Source organism: Octodon degus, unplaced genomic scaffold (assembly GCF_000260255.1).
Source record: "Octodon degus isolate 3935 unplaced genomic scaffold, OctDeg1.0 scaffold00046, whole genome shotgun sequence".
Taxonomy (NCBI): domain Eukaryota; kingdom Metazoa; phylum Chordata; class Mammalia; order Rodentia; family Octodontidae; genus Octodon; species Octodon degus.
This window is the reverse complement of record NW_004524622.1, coordinates 4450513-4456318: the sequence shown is the minus strand read 5'-3', so window position 1 is coordinate 4456318 and position 5806 is coordinate 4450513.

The window sequence follows — 5806 nt, the reverse complement described above, 5'->3', positions numbered from 1 at the left end:
TTGAACCGCAGTCCCTGTGCTCTGCTAAGCTTGTTCTAAGTAGGTGGTTTAGACCACTGAGCCATCTCACCAGCACCTAGAAATTCAGAAGATGATCAATACTTATTTCCAAAATCTTTACTCTCACAAAATGGAAAACACAGAAGAAATGAACAGATTCCCAGATACATATAAACTACCAAAGCTAAACCAAGAAGATATAAAAATTCTTAACAATCCAGTATCAGTGAATGAAATTGACAAAACCTGTCAACAAAGAAAAGCCCAGGTTCTGATGGATTCACTGCTGAATTCTACAAGAAATTTGGAGAATATATAATGCCAATTCTTCTCAAACTCTTTAATGAAACTGTAAGGGAAGCAATTCTCCCAAATTCATTCAGAGAGGCAAGTGTTACTCTGATAGCAAAACCAAAGAAAAACCCAACCAAAAAAGAGAGATATAGGCCAATATCCCTAATAAATGTAGATGTAAAAATCCTCAGTAAAATACTAGCAAGCAGAATACAGTAAATCATCAAGAAGATTATAAATTACAACCAAGCGAGATTCATCCAAGAAAGCAAGAATGGTTTAATATATGCAAAACTATAAATATAACACACCACATCAAAGAGCCAAAGATATAATCACATGATCATCCCAATAGCTGCAGAAGGGCCAGGGAGATAGCTCAGTAGAATAAGCACTTGCTTGGCAAGCACAGCGTTCTGAGTTCAATCCCTAGTACCACAAAAACGAAAAGAAAAAGCTTCTCCACCAATAGATATAGAAAAAACTTTTGTCAAAATCCAACACTCACTCATGATAAAAATACTACAGAACATCGGAATAGATGGCCTTTACTTTAACTTGATAAAAGACATCTATGACAAACCAATAGCCAACATTATACTTAATGCACAAAAACTGAAAGCCTTCAATTTTAAATCAGGAACAAGACAAAGATGCCCACTGTCACCACTCCTGTTCAGTATAGTTCTGGAAACATTAGTCAGAACAATTAGAAAAGAGAAAAAAATGTAAAGAATAATAATACTAAAGAAAGAAGTAAAATTATCACTATATGCAGATGACATGATACTGTACATAGAAGGCCCTAATAACTCTACAAAGAGTTAATAACCAAATTCAGTAGTGTAGCAAGATACAAAGTCAACACTCAAAAATCAATAGCTTTTCTACACTCAACAAATGCACTGAAAAAGCAATTATGGAAACCATGCCTTTCACAATAAAACCCATAAAAATGAAATACTTAGGAATCAATCACACAAAGGATGTAAAAGATTTATACAGTGAAAATTATAGTACTATGAAAGAAGATACCGAAGAGGATATCAAAAATGGAAAGATTCTGCTTTCTGCTAGATAGGAAGAAACAACATTGTGAAAATGGCCAAACTTCCAAAATTTTCATATAGATTCAATGCAATACAAATTAAAATGCCTTTAGTGTATCTCACAGATCTAGAACAAACATTCCTAAAATTCACCTGGAACCAGAAGAATCATAGAATAGCAAAAGCAATCCTAGATACCAAAGGAAAAGCAGGTGGCATCACAATCCCTGACTTCAAATTATACTGCAAAGCTACTATGACAAAATCAGCATGGTATTGCTTTAAAAAAAAAAGACCAGATCAATAAAACATATCAGAAGATGGAAACACAACTACAAGCACACTTAGGTACATTATGTTTTACAAAGGGGCCAAACACATTCACTGGAAAATAGATAGCTTCTTGAATAAATACTGTTGGAAAAAACTGGCTTTCCACATGCCAAAGGCTTAAAATAGGCCCACACCTATTGCTGTGCACAAGACCACAGTCAAAATGGATGAAAAATTTCAATATTAAAACAGAAACATTAAATTTTCTGCAAGAGAAAATAGGTAGAAACCTTAAATATATTGGGGTAGGTAAAGAGTTTATGAACAAAAATCAAACTGAAAAGGAAATTCTGCAAAGAATCAACAAATTGGATCTCATGTTTTTGAAAAGCTTTTGCATGTCAAAAGTAATCACCTCAGAGTAAAATTAAAACCCGTAAAGTAAGAAACAATTACAGCAGAGTTCCATCAGACAAAGTACTACTATCTAGAACTTTAGAAAGAATTTTTAAAAAATCCGGACACCAAAATTCAGAACCTTTATCCCAAAATGGGCATCTGAGATGAATACACACTTGAGATACAAAAGGCAAATAATTATATGAAAAAAATGTTCACTATCACTGGTCATTAAAGAGATGCAAATTAAAATGGCACTGAGATTCCATCTCACAAAAACAAATTCACCATTTATTATTGCTTTATTTCTTTGCTTTATCACGCTACTTACTTTGGTATAATGTTGAATAAAAAAGATAGTTTTAAAGGTCTTGCTTTTCTGGTTGTGACAAAACATGGTCAATTTTCTTTTCTCTTAGTGTCCTTAAATGTAATTTTAATTGCTTAATAACAGTGAGCTTTCCTTCTCTTTCAGTTCTTCAAATTCTGTGTGTAAAATTAGAATTAGTTTTTCTTTAAATACTTGGAATGTTGCTCAGGGGAGAAAAACCTGTTCAGAGGGTACTTACATAGCTTAATGAAATGTGATGCATACTTCAGAGTAACACAGCATGTTCACGTTCATCACATTTAGATCAATGTACGTGAATGAAAAATCTAGTGACTGAAATAATAATGCATAAAACATATAGAGAAAGGATCTGAAGCTATACCAATACCAGTTTTCTGTAAGAGCTAAGTTGACTTGTTTGGGAAAATTTTCAGAAATCAATCTTTTGGAGACACCCGTGATTAAAATTGCGAAACTATGCAATCTTTCATCTACTCAAGAATGGAACTCAGGGAATGAGGGAGAAACACCTGAACAAAGCGCCTGAACACAAGCCTCCCTTTTGCACCAAGAGCAGCCCACGCCGCTACTGGCACAGGCGTCAGGAAGCCTTTCCTGCACGAGCTAGCCGGAGCTCTGCTAGAGAGGCACCCGCACGAGGTGGTTAGTGCCTGCAAATCGAGGGTCTGGCCCGGCTCCAGTGACAGAGGGAGAGCAGACGCTGGCCCCTGGCGCCCACGAGAAGGGCGGCAGACGTTCTCCTTTCAGGTACCAAAGTTGAACGTCTAGGATGCTCGCCTCAATCTCTGCACTGCGAGAGCTCAGCGCATGCCTTGCAAAGTAAACCAACCACCGAACTCTTCGGTACCGAGAGTTCGTTTTCAGAGATGAAGTAATAACACTGAATATTAGTTCAAACGTTTTGAATTGCTTTTGTTGGTATATTTTAAAATTTTACAAAAATTTGTGATCCAGCAGTTTTCCTTACAGGTTCTAGAAGTCTGGTTTCCATTCTTGCATTTTCATGTTTTTTTTGTTTGTTTGTTTGTTTGTTTGTTTGTTTTGTTTTTTCAGTCGCTATCACCGAGCCAAATCTGCCTTGCTATTTCTCAAAAGATCACAACCGCAGAGTTTGCACCCACGCAGCGGTCAGCGGGCCTCGCGGCCTGCACGGGGCGCGGGGACGCCGGAGCCAGCCTCCCCCACGCCCGCGCGCCGTCCCGCCGCCTGCTGGCCGCCCGCTCCGCGTGAGCTCCGCCCGCCACCCTCCGCGCTCCGGGGCGCGCTTGCCCTGACTGCCCGCAGCGGCGGGCGGAAGGGGGCGGCGCCCGAGCGAGGCTTTCCTCGCCTTCTCCCGCCTCTCCTTGGGCCGGAGGAGGGAACTTACGTGGATCCGTCCTGGGATCTTACGATTTGTTTTCTAGGGAGTGATTCCTCTCCGGGTGCTGTGGCTCCCGTTGCGGCATTGAGCGCCACTAAACATCTTATAAAAGAGGAGCTTACTACAAAGGCAAAATACTTTGTTCTATAATAAATAAAATATCAAAGATCATTTTGTTAAAATGAAAAAATAAATATTGATTTCTTCATGAGAACATACTGAAAATATGAAAACAGAAATATTCACAGAGGATTGTATAAGAAACAAATGCAATCCTGTATTATATATAAATATATGAGTAGTAAAAGAGAGTGCTAACAAAGATACTAACAGTTTACTAAATGCTTTTTTGGTGAATCTTATAAAAACTTTGTATTTTCTATTATGCTATGTACACTTCATGAATTTTCTTTTCTTATGAGCAGAATATATTTAGTGAGGGAAAGAAAGCTCCTGTCCGAGAGAGGGACAGGAGGGGGTACTCGTGGGGGTGGTCCCATGAATTTTCTATTAATTCATATTAAGATCAATTCTAAGTAAGCCAATATAGAAAATATGATTTAGATAAATTTTTTAAATCATAAAATTTAGGACACAATTTTTCTGTTACTTCCTAGTTGTGATACTATTTATTTTTTAAATTGGAAGATGTATCTGCTCATTTTCATCAACATATTCATCAGAACAAAACAATCAATAGAAAAATGTTGCCACAGTAACAAAGAAAAAAAAATAAAATAAGAAATCATAGATCTGGGTTTAAATATTTCAAACTTTTTATTTTACTTTTTTTGTTAATCACTAGAAAATCTAAGTAATTTTAACGCTAAATAATTTTATAAAAATACAGTTGAGCAATAAATACATTGCGAAGGAGAGCTTATGTTCCTGAGTTGGTGTTCTTTAATGCTTATCCCTATACTAAACAGAGTGTTGCTGTTTGTAATGTACCCATCTAGTGAAGCTCTACATATTAACAGGCATTGTGTATGTCTGCATGTGCGTTTGGAATGAATGTTTGCATAGAGATAAACTGTCCTTATTTGTTGGCATTATATGCAATGTTGTCTATTGTCTTTTAATCACTAAAATGTTATCTTTGAATTTTCCATCGCCTTAAAGAGATCGATTTCCTCCCTTTTACATGATTACCTATTGTTCCGTTTTTCAGCTCCAGAACAATTTATTTCATAGGTTTCATATTAGGACAGATTATTATTATTTGTGCCCTGTGTCACTATAAAATTTAAGCAAACAAAAATTATCTGTGCATATGTATGTATGTATGATTATATTTGTTACTGATTTTGAAAGAGAAATTTCTGGACGAAAGCACATATGTTCAAAGGAATTAATCGATGTCTTGCACTAAGTTGTTTTTCGTATACTATTAGCAGTGTATGTCGTGGATCAGTGTGGCAATTCCCATATATTTGCTAACAGAATGTCTTTTAAATTATTAAAGAGTTTAAATGAATTAAGGTCACAATTTACACTTCTTTAGACATAGTCAATTTATATCTTTTTGTTTTTTTCTTTTAACAGTTGTAAGATGGTTCTTGTGCACGCACACACGTGTAGATGGTGCCAGTTTACATCCTGTGCTCCTTTTTTGTACAAGATTGCTTGATTTATTGTTTTTTGAGAGCTGTGAGAAATCTTTATGTGATAAGGAAATTAGTCCTTTGTGAGCCATATTCTGTGTAAATGTTTATTCCTAGTTTTATTATTCATTAGTCTCTAACTTGGCTTATTGAATTATGCCAAGGTTTCCTTCAGCAGATAAAATAGTGAGTCGGCTGCTACAGGGCATGCTGTCAGTTCTGTCCTCAGCCTCAGCCCCCTCAGGCAGTGCCTCAGCTTCAGTTTACTGGGTTTCCACGAGGCGGGCCTTTCTGGAGGGGCTGATATCCAAAGCTTGCTCCAGGTGAGATAGAAAAAGCCCAGGACAGGAAGTCTGTGATGCCCACTTTAGGTACGGGAGTCCGTCGTGGGCCCGGGACACAGCACATTCACTGGTACAGCTGAGACCTCCGTTGGAGTCCACCTTAGTGATGTACAGTGATATATGGAACTGTC